Source organism: Hyperolius riggenbachi, chromosome 4 (assembly GCF_040937935.1).
Source record: "Hyperolius riggenbachi isolate aHypRig1 chromosome 4, aHypRig1.pri, whole genome shotgun sequence".
In the NCBI taxonomy this organism is placed as follows: Eukaryota; Metazoa; Chordata; class Amphibia; order Anura; family Hyperoliidae; genus Hyperolius; species Hyperolius riggenbachi.
In genome coordinates this window covers 266,668,261-266,680,360 of record NC_090649.1, presented here as the reverse complement: position 1 = coordinate 266,680,360, position 12,100 = coordinate 266,668,261, and the positions used below count along the sequence as shown (strand labels likewise).

The following is a 12,100-nucleotide window of genomic DNA, read 5'->3' as shown; positions in this document are numbered from 1 at the left end:
CCCACCAACAGAGAGCTCTGTTGGTGGGTGGAAAAGGGGGGGGGATCACTCGTGTGTTGTGTTGCACGGCCCTGCAGCTTGGCCTTAAAGCTGTAGTGGCCAATTACTCAAAAAACAGCCTGGTCTTTAGGGGGGTTTAGCACTGTGGTCCTCAAGTGGTTAAAGTGATCCTGAGGTGAAAATAAAATGATGAGATAAACAATTGTATATATTTTCCTACTCCTAAAGTTACCTTTTAGATATGTTGGTGCATATACAATTAACTTTTTTTCTCCTGGGAGATATTTTTCATCTTCTTTTTAAAATAAATTTCAGCACATTACAATTGAAAAAGCACCAAAAAGTAGTGATGGATGGCTGTCAAAGTTATTTTGAGTATTTTCTTGTTTTTTTGGCTTAAAAGCCATTTACTTGACAAGCTGTGAAAAAATCACCTAGGAAAAAAGTCAAGAGAAAATGCTAATGGCATAAGGGCCCTTATTTTTCAAAACTAGAGTAAATGTTGTATCATTCCGCTCAATCCCAAGTCCCAGAGCTATATATATATATGTATATATATATATATATATATATATATATATATATATATATGAACTATGGACCTTTTTTTAAAAAATCTATCCCTCCACACTTAGAAACTGTTCTCTGCCAGGAAAGAGTTTTATTGCTGTAATTCCATATCAATGAGGGTTACACTATAGTCTGACTGGCTCTCCACTTTGTGTCGCTTGCACACCTGAATGTTAACTATTTCAGGCCTAAAAAGGAAAAAAGAACACAGCCTCATTATTTGTATGTTTGGCACTGTGCAATCTCATTGTATCACGTCACCTCAGGTACACTTTAATCCCCAAGGCTTTTTGACACCAGCACCTTTCTATGAATAAAACAGAATTCCGATTTTTCTTTTTTACAAGTGATGCAAAGCTTTTCATCAAACCAATTATTAATAGGGCTCTTTTTCTTTCGGAATTGAAGATAGCGTATGAAATGCATATTGGCCTTTGCTTGGTTTAGGCAGTTCTTTGCAGCAGAAAAAGTTTTTTGAATTTCATATTCATTTGCAAATCTAACAAATGGCATAACACAACACTTATTATTTGTGACTCCAATGGACTGATCAGTCTGGATAGAAAAACTGTTATTTTTCTGTTGATTACAAAACACCTCTTGAGGAACATGCGACATGTCATCAGTATGCTGACTTATCATACTTTTTGACAGTGGAACATTTTCATTTTCTAATATAGCATTGTCTCCTAGCATTTCATTCATTATGATTCTACATGCTGACATCAAGAGAGATGTTCACCAATTATGTAACTTTTCCTCTTCTAAGCAATATTTCTGCTCCTGATCAATTTACTTCCTAATACTTTTTACTCACAGCATTTTTTTTTCTTGCAAAGGTTTTACTCGACTTTTTTAGATTTTACTAACTGTTTAAAATTCACAGTACCCTTGTTACCCAATACCCTTGCTTGTAAAATAGCTGTAATATGTGGTTAAGCACCTTTTCAGTGTTGTTGGAACCATTGCAGTGTTGGTATTTTTTTTGCCACAGACTGTGCACCATGGAACAGGACAGATTGGATCACCAATCCAAGTAAATCCTAATGTTAAAGGGGAACTTCAGCCTAAACAAACATACTGTCTGTCATTAAGTTACATTAGTGATGTTAATTAAAATAGATAGGTAATATAATCTCTTACCCACTCTGTTTTAAAAGAAAAGAGAGAAAGGAGGTGACAGGGAGCATGTGACATGGTTAAAACTGTCCTGTGTCCTGATCACCTCTCCCAGCTGCGTGTGCTAGGCTTCAAATCTCAAATTCAAAATTGAAAAAAAACAAATTTGCGCCAAAACAGCATAAGGAGAATAACAACATCAGAAATCCCACCATGCTTTGCACAGCATCAGTGGAAAATGCCCGGGCAGATTTCTTTGATGGGGCAGAGCTTAGCTTCTGTGCAGCTAAAAATGAGGCTTCGGTAAAAAAAACAAAGTTCTGATGCTCTGAAACTGATAAAGAAACAAGCCTTTTCAGTGCTGCTGGGTAGATTTTTAGTCTGGAGGTTAACTTTAACCACTTCGCTGCCCGGGTACAGTATATCTACGCTCCTGTACAATGATACAGACTTTCAATATAAGTGAATTGTGCACCCAAAATTTCCTGGCTTTCATATGCCTTCAGATAGAAATCTCAGATCAAAGTTATTAGAAACATTCATTTTTTTCTTCTGTAGCAATAAAAAAATCTCTCTGAAGTCAGTGGGGGCAAAACAGTTATCTGGTCTTGGTAAAGGCAATTAAAGTGAATGATCCTGAATGAAGGCATGAGTATGGCATTATATTTTAATATGATACGTTAATGATTTAAGAATCCCAAACTTTGTGTATGTAAAATAGCAGAAAGAATTCTGTTGAGGGCATTATGACTAATGAGGTGTTCATAAAAGTAACTTGATCTTTTGAAAGAGCTAATCTAAAGCTTAGTACACTAATGATCTTTTTCTCTGCAGTTTCTTTAATTAGAGTCCATGATAGAATTCTGTTAATGTAAAAAGGAGACGGAGCATTCGACTCTCGACCCAGCACAATCAGAAACCATTTAAATCTTTAAAAAGAATACATTCTTTTCACATAAAATTATGTATTTCATTTGCTAGGTAAATGAACACAAAAATGCATCACGGTCCAGTACTATTTCACACTGGACTTTGTTTTTTTATTAATGTATGGGCACTGATACACTTTATTTGTCACAATTATACATATGGAGATTATAGCATACTAGAAGATGGAAGACCAAACATGATACTACAGAGTTTATTTTCTTCTTTATAAAATTGGTCATAAAATATTGCTGTTACCAGACTACAATTAGCTAGTGCCAGTTAAATGATGTTGGATATTTGATGTGTCCTAGCAAACCTACCAGTTTGGGCTGAGATTATCCTGGTCTCTCAATAAAAACAAATCTATCTTTTAACGTTTTATATTACCTTGGTACACACTCACAATTACAGCCACCCTTTGTGACCATTATTTCATCATTAGAGAGCTAATTTATGTAACAGTAATATTGGTGGGTGAAGGCACCCTAATATATAAAATAATTAAAAGCAGTTTAACCACTTCACCCCAAAGCGTTTTTTACCCTAACAGACAAGAGCGATTTCCACCTTTCAGTACTCATCCCTTTCATTTGCCAATAACTTAATCACTACTAATCACAATGAAATGATCTACATCTTGTTTTTTTACCACCCATTAGGCTTTTTGGGGTTGATATTTGTTTTCAGTAATTACTTTATTTTCTATGCATTTTAAAGGAAAAAACAAGGAAAAAATGAAAAAATACACTATTTCTCCAATTTCATCCTCTATAGTTTTAATATAAGCACTGCTACTGTACATAAAACCCACACATTTTATCTACCAACTTGTCCTGGTTATCACAAGATTTTAATTATGTCCCTAGTACAAAGTATAGTGACAATATAGTATTTGGAAATAAAGGTGTATTTTTTCTATGGTGTTTTTTTACCTCACAAATCTCACATGCACGCGCACGGGAACACACGTGCCCGTGAGGGAGCGTGCACGTGCACGCGCACATCGGCAGCAGCACCGTTTGACTTATAAAATGTCATTGAGCCATTAACAGGCTCTAGCAGGAGTCTTGTTGTCATTAAGTGGTTAAAAAGGACAAGTAGGATTGGCTTACCACTCCTGTAGATCTCAAAGCAGCCAATATAACTTGGTATTTATGCAAAAGTTTATTGCACACAGTAGAGTCAATGTGTTTCGCAGGCATTTCCTGTAACAATTACAAAAATGTATCATTAGCCAGAGATACTCAGACACAAGCGCCTCAATGTAGGTCAAATAAACACCAGAGAACAAGTGCTGTGTGTACTGATTATTAGAGAACAGAAGATGGGTCGATGGATGGCCCACTATCTTCGATGGCTTTGTTTTATAAATATTTTTGAACCACTTCACCCCCAAGAGGTTTTTACCCTGATGGACAAGAGCAATTTCAACCTGTCAGTGCTCCTCCCTTTTATTTGTCAATAACTTTATTACTACTTATCACAACAAAATGATCTATACTTTGTTTTCCAATTAACTTTCCCTGAGTTTTCTCCCAGGAGATAATTTTTCATCTTATCTAAAAAAATAACTTTCAGTACTTATCAATTAACCACTTGAGGGCCGTGGGCTTTACCCCCCTTAAGGACCAGACCCTTTTTTTCCATTCAGACCACTTCAGCTTTCACGGTTTATTGCTCGCTCATACAACCTACCACCTAAATGAGTTTTGGCTCCTTTTCTTGTCACTAATAAAGCTTTTTTTTTGGTGCTATTTGATTGCTCCTGCGATTTTTACTTTTTATTATATTCATCAAAAAAGACATGAATTTTGGCAAAAAAATGATTTTTTTAACTTTCTGTGCTGACATTTTTCAAATAAAGTAAAATTTCTGTATACATGCAGCGTGAAAAATGTGGACAAACATGTTTTTGATAAAAATAAAAACCCATTCAGCCTATATTTATTGGTTTGGGTAAACGTTATAGCGTTTACAAACTATGGTGCAAAAAGTGAATTTTCCCATTTTCAAGCATCTCTGACATTTCTGACCCCCTGTCATGTTTCATGAGGGGCTAGAATTGCTGGATAGTATAAATACCCCCCAAATGACCCCATTTTGGAAAGAAGACATCCCAAATTATTCACTCAGAGGCATAGTGAGTTCATAGAAGATATTATTTTTTGTCACAAGGTAGCGGAAAATGACAGTTTGTGACAAGAAAAAAAAAAGTTTTCATTTCTGCTAACTTGTGACAAAAAAAAATGAAATCTGCCACGGACTTACCATGCCCCTCTCTGAATACCTTGAAGTGTCTACTTTCCAAAATGGGGTCATTTGTGGGGTGTGTTTACTGTCCTCGCATTTTGGGGGGTGCTAACTTGTAAGCACCCCTGTAAAGCCAAAAGGTGCTCATTGGACTTTGGGCCCCTTAGCGCAGTTAGGCTGCAAAAAAGTGCCACACATGTGGTATTGCCGTACTCAGGAGAAGTAGTATAATGTGTTTTGAGGTGTATTTTTACACATACCCATGCTGGGTGGGAGAAATATCTCTGTAAATGACAATTGTTTGATTTTTTTTACACACAATTGTCCATTTACAGAGATATTTCTCCCACTCAGCATGGGTATGTGTAAAAATACACCCCAAAACACATTATACTACTTCCCCTGAGTACGGCGATACCACATGTGTGGCACTTTTTTGCACCCTAACTGTGCTAAGGTTCCCAAAGTCCAATGAGTACCTTTAGGATTTCACAGGTCATTTTTGTTTCAAGACTACTCCTCACGGTTTAGGGCCCCTAAAATGCCAGGGCAGTATGGGAACCCCACTAATGACCCTATTTTAGAAAGAAGACACCCCAAGGTATTCCGTGAGGAGTATGGTGAGTTCATAGAAGATTTTATTTTTTGTCACAAGTTAGCAGAAAATGATTTTAATTTTTTTTTTCACAAAGTGTCATTTTCTGCTAATTTGTGACAAAAAATAAAATCTTCTATGAACTCACCATACTCCTAACAGAATACCTTTGGGTGTCTTCTTTTTAGAATGGGGTCATTTGTGGGGTTCCTATACTGCCCTGGCATTTTAGGGGCCCTAAACCGTGAGGAGTAGTCTTGAAACAAAAATGACCTGTGAAATCCTAAAGGTACTCATTGGACTTTGGGCCCCTTAGCGCAGTTAGGGTGCAAAAAAGTGCCACACATGTGGTATCGCCGTACTCAGGAGATGTAGTATAATGTGTTTTGAGGTGTATTTTTACACATACCCATGCTGAGTGGGAGAAATATCTCTGTAAATGGACAATTGTGTGTAAAAAAAATCAAACAATTGTCATTTACAGAGATATTTCTCCCACCCAGCATGGGTATGTGTAAAAATACACCCCAAAACACATTATACTACTTCTCCTGAGTATGGCGATACCACATGTGACACTATTTTAAGGGGCCCAACGTCCTATTCACAGGTCATTTTGAGGCATTTGTTTTCTAGACTACTCCTCACGGTTTAGGGCCCCTAAAATGCCAGGGCAGTATAGGAACCCCACAAGTGACCCCACTTTAGAAAGAAGACACCCCAAGGTATTTTGTTAGGTGTATGGCGAGTTCATAGAAGATTTTATTTTTTGTCACAAGTTAGTGAAAAATGACACTTTGTGAAAAAAAAACAATAAAAAATCAATTTCCGGTAACTTTTGACAAAAAATAAAATCTATGAACTCGTCATACACCTAACAGAATACCTTGGGGTGTCTTTTTTCTAAAATGGGGTCACTTGTGGGGTTCCTATACGCTCTGGCATTTTACGGGCCCAAAACTGTGAGTAGTCTGGAAACCAAATGTCTCAAAATGACTGTTCAGGGGTATAAGCATCTGCAAATTTTGATGACAGGTGGTCTATGACAGGGCGAATTTTGTGGAACCGGTCATAAGCAGGGTGGCCTTTTAGATGACAGGTTGTATTGGGCCTGATCTGATGGATAGGAGTGCTAGGGGGGTGACAGGAGGTGATTGATGGGTGTCTCAGGGGGTGGTTAGAGGGGAAAATAGATGCAATCAATGCACTGGGGAGGTGATCGGAAGGGGGTCTGAGGGGGATCTGAGGGTTTGGCCGAGTGATCAGGAGCCCACACGGGGCAAATTAGGGCCTGATCTGATGGGTAGGCGTGCTAGGGGGTGACAGGAGGTGATTGATGGGTGTCTCAAGGTGTGATTAGAGGGAGGAATAGATGCAAGCAATGCACTGGCGAGGTGATCAGGGCTGGGGTCTGAGGGTGTTCTGAGGGTGTGGGCGGGTGATTGAGTGCCCTAGGGGCAGATAGGGGTCTAATCTGATGGGTAGCAGTGACAGGGGGTGATTGATGGGTAATTAGTGGGTGTTTAGGGTAGAGAACAGATGTAAACACTGCACTTGGGAGGTGATCTGACGTCGGATCTGCGGGCGATCTGTTGGTGTGGGTGGGGGATCAGAGTGCCCACAAGGGGCAGGTTAGGGGCTGATTGATGGGTGGCAGTGACAGGGAGTGATTGATGGGTGATTGACAGGTGATTGACAGGTGATCAGTGGGTTATTACAGGGAAGAACAGATGTAAATAATGTAGTGGCGAATTGATAAGGGGGGTCTGAGGGCAATCTGAGCGTGTAGGCGGGTGATTGGGTGCCCGCAAGGGGCAGATTAGGGTCTGATCTGATGGGTAACAGTGACAGGTGGTGATAGGGGGTGATTGATGGGTGATTGATGAGTAATTAGTGGGTGTTTAGGGTAGAGAACAGATGTAAACACTGCACTTGGGAGGTGATCTGACGTCGGATCTGCAGGCGATCTATGGGTGTGGGTGGGTGATCAGATTGCCCGCAAGGGGCAGGTTAGGGGCTGATTGATGGGTGGCAGTGACAGGGGGTGATTGATGGGTGATTGATGGGTGATTGACAGGTGATTGACAGGTGATCAGGGGGATAGATGCATACAGTACACAGGGGGGGGGTTCTGGGGGGGTCTGGGGAGAATCTGAGGGGTGGGGGGTGATCAGGAGGGAGCGGGGGGCAGTTTAGGGAATAAAAAAAAATAGCGTTTACAGATAGTGACAGGGAGTGATTGATGGGTGATTAGGGGGGTGATTGGGTGCAAACAGTGTTCTGGGGGGTGGCCAGGGGGGGGGTCTGAGGGGTGCTGTGGGCGATAAGGGGGCGGGGGGGGGGTAATCAGTGTGCTTGGGTGCAGACTAGGGTGGCTGCAGCCTGCTCTGGTGGTCCCTCGGACACTGGGACCACCAGGGCAGGAGGCAGCCTGTATAATACACTTTGTATACATTACAAAGTGTATTATACACTTTGTATGCGGCGATCCGGGTGCTAGTAACCCACCGGCGCTTCCGAACGGTCGGCAGGTTACAGTGCGAGGGGGGCGGAGCCAGTCCCCGGTGGAGGATCACGTCCCGAATGACGCGATCGCTCCGCCCATGCCCGTACAAGGACCGCCGCCATTTGTACATGCGGCGGTCCTTGCGGGGTCCACTTCCCGACTGCCAATTGTACATACGGCGGTCGGGAAGTGATTAAACAAGTACTAAAAAGTACTTTTATAGCTGTGTCCCTACTTCCTCCTTTTAGATTGTAAGCATCTGGCAGGGCCCTCCCCTCCTGGTGTATCCAACTTTATCATGCCATGCCATCAGCAGTCACCCTTTCCACAGACTGAGCAAGACCTAGAGTGCCTGGTCTCTAAGATTTTAACCTCCCTGCACTGAGGCCTCTGAGGAAGCTTTTTTTCAAAGTGAAACAGCTGTCAGGTCCCCCTCACCCCCACTGTGAACCCAGATGTGTCTGTTGACCGCTGATTAATAGGTATTCAGCTTTTTGCGCATACAGTGCCTCGCTCTTCTCTTCTATTTAAATGTGGAGAACAATGTCCTTGGCCAATGCTTGGCCAAGGCAATCTGCCAGGCAGATCACTACCATGAGGGGGATAGGGGTCCGCTGCACACACACACACACACACACACACACACACAAGATTCTTGGAAGAGACATTGAGGTTTAATTACCAGTTTGTATGTAGCTTAACTTGAATCTGATCTATTACTTTTACTTATCTGATAGATCATTACATACCCGCCAGTGAAAGTATATCAGGTGAATTAATGGTGATGCTTAGTTTACTAGCTATTAGACATGTGGGAATCTTGTTACCTTACCGAACCATGCCAGAATATACTGAGTCATACCAGACTGTATCATGCCACACCACACCATACTTTAATACAGTATACTATACCATATATTGCCATAATATACTGTACCATGCTATACCATAACATTACATACCAACATACACCAAAGCACACTATACCGTACTATACCATAACACCCCACTTTTGCATTAAATCTTTAATGGAATATACAAGAAAAATACACAGAAAAAGTGGCTAGATTGTTAATAGAAGGATTTTGTATTGTGTTATGGGAGATAGTAAGCTAATATACAACATTTAAAAGAACTACTAAAATATTTCAGCATTGTTCTGGCTGCAGATTATACTATATTTTTTTAATAGATAACTTTTTCTTTTTAGATAAACTGAACTTAAAATAAGACTGTGAAAATTAAATAAGCATGAAGCAAATCTTATGGTGAATGCGTAACTTGAGGTCATATTAGCTACACTTTGGCTATATCTCCATTAATGTGAGTGCTATTGAATTTGGTATCATTTTTTTATTTATTTTTCACATAAAATATGTTTTCATTATATGCATCATTACTTTTACGAGCATCATAATCAATCACAGTTGTTTTAAACACGAGAAAGCAAGTCAGACACAAACAGAAACATTTAAGTTTATAATGTCCAACACAATGCAGTAAAATAGCTTCAAGGAATATAAATAGGGTTTTATATTATTCTTTCACGAAAGGTTTTATTTAACATTTTTGTAGCATTTAAAAAAAGACTTGAATTCACCCAGAGAGTAGAATTTCAATAAGGTGGATGTCACAGAATGTTTAGCTTGATTAAAATTTCTCAGTTTGATTAGTTATCTTACTGCACAGATTTTGCTAGAAATAAAATACATTACAATTTTGTGATTTGTTTAGAAAATTATGCCTTGGGATATTATGGGGATTTTTTTTACAACCCAGTAGTAAATGGTTAGAAATAGAGGCATATTTATCATTTATTTAGTATTTAAATATGCACAACATTTCCATTACACAATGTTCTGCATATTTACAAATATGCTAAGAGACATTTCACAAGTTCCTCCTCAAATAAGAACTGCCAAAATCCTTCCAGGCACAATTTGGTGAAGTCAAAATTTATAGCCATTTTTTATCATTAAATAAAAAAACAGCATTAATTGATAGTGCTCACTAAACAGTATTGGTGTACCTAATATGTTATGCTTTTGTTTGCTACTGATGTCCCTGGAACATCACAGTGGACCTCACAGTACAGAAGCTTAGGAGCAGCATTCAGCACCTGAATTTAGACTCTCCAACCACACAGTTATATTCTGTTGTGGGCAGGGAATTATGTGGTGCAGAGAACACTTAAGTGGGGAATATAATGCAATCAATTCCTTCAGTTCTGATTGCATTATGCAGGACAATCTTTGGCCTTTGTTGAATGAACTGAACTTTGCTCAAAGAAGAGCTGGTGGTAGCACTGAAGAAATCAAAAGCTGTTTTTAATGTTCATGATAATTTTATCACTCAGTGTTGACCGGATAAAATCAGATCAGCATAATATCACTTTGATCACATTGCAGAAAATCCAATGCAATTCTCTGACTCTATGAGTGATCAAACTAATAAGCAGACAAAGGGGGTCTTTTGGACACCTTATATTTTCCTAAGATGGTGAAAGGTATGATTCAGTTGACCTAGGTGTTGCTTTTAGATAAATCTCATGTATGGGTGCAATTCCTGTAACCCTTAAAAATGAACCCTTAATATACTTCTCACTATATTTTGATGACACTGACACAGATTGTTGCAATTGGAAGGCTTTCAATTTCATTAATCACAAATGTGCTCATTTAAAATGGTTACATATAGATAGTTTACATTATATTAGATAAAAATTAATTGGCATTTGGGTCTAACTTTATGAAATACTTTTTCAGATCCTGTAGGTAAATATCTTATCCAGCACAATAATATGGTTTCAATAAACCTTTAAAGGCCTGGACCCCTGATGGATTGGACACACATTATTTTGACCTGATAAAGCCTCATTCCTCTTATTTCATGCATTTACGGTGGCTCTGTGCTTTGCCCAAACTCATGTCCATTTTGAGTAGGGATGGGACAAATCCACAATTTCTTCGAATCCAAATCCGGATCCGAATCTAAAAAGGTTCTCTAATATCTCAAACTTTTCGAATTTCGAATCTAACGAATCCTGCACATAAGAATTGTGCGATCCATGGTATAGTTGCCCGCAGTATAGGTACCCAGGCATAGGTGCTTGCAGCATAGGTAGCTAGGTAAAGGTGTCTTCAGTATAGCTAGCAAGGTATAGGGGCCTTCACTATAGGTTGCAAGGTATAGGGGCCTTCAGTATAGGTTGCAGGGTATAGTGGCCTTTAGTATAGGCAGCAGGGTATAGTGGCCTTCATTATAGGCAGCAGGGTATAGTGGCCTTCAGTATAGGCAGCAGGGTATAGTGGCCTTCAGTATAGGTAGCAGGGTATAGGGGCCTTCAGTATAGGTAGCAGGGTATAGGGGGCTTCAGTATAGGTAGCAGCCTATGGGGGGCTTCAGTATAGGCAGCAGGGTATAGGGGCCTTCAGTATAGGTAGCAGGGTATAGGGGGCTTCAGTATAGTTAGCAGGCTATGGGGGGCTTCAGTATAGGTAGCAGGCTATGAAGGTGCTTCAGTATAGTTAGCAGGCTATGAGGGGATGCAGCATAGGTAGCTGGGTAAGGGGGCTTCAGTAAAGGTAGCTAAGTAAGGGGACTTTAGTATAGGCAGCCGGGTATAGGGGGCTTCAGTATAGGTAGCAGGCTATGGGGGTGCTTCAGTATAGTTAGCAGGCTATGGGGGGCTTCAGTATAGGTAGCAGGCTATGGGGGTGCTTCAGTATAGGTAACAGGCTATGGGGGGCTTCAGTATAGGTAGCAGGCTATGGGGGTGCTTCAGTATATGTAACAGGCTATGGGGGGCTTCAGTACAGGTAGTAGGCTATTGGGGGCTTCAGTATGGGGGGCTTCAGTATAGGTAGCAGGCTATGGGGGGCTTCAGTATGGGGGGCTTCAGTACAGGTTGCAGGCTATGGGGGGCTTCAGTATGGGGGGCTTCAGTATAGGTATCAGGATATGGGGGGCTTCAGTATAGGTAGCAGGCTATGGGGGGCTTCAGAATAGGTAGCAGGCTATGGGGGGCTTCAGTATGGGGGGCTTCAGTATAGTTAGCAGGCTATGGGGGGGCTTCAGTATAGTTAGCAGGCTATGGGGGGCTTCAGTATAGGTAGCAGGCTATGGGGGGC

The 12,100-nt window shown here is 40.4% G+C and overlaps 1 long non-coding RNA gene across 1 annotated transcript in view; it reads left to right on the top strand.

Annotated features, from left to right (window-relative positions):
• The window catches only part of LOC137570716 (uncharacterized), a 109,379-nt gene that overhangs the window by 24,675 nt on the left and 72,604 nt on the right, over window positions 1-12,100 (top strand). The window contains exon 4 of the long non-coding RNA XR_011031153.1: window positions 9,181-9,293. This is a non-coding gene — a long non-coding RNA (uncharacterized lncRNA). The remainder of the gene's footprint in view (window positions 1-9,180; window positions 9,294-12,100) is intronic.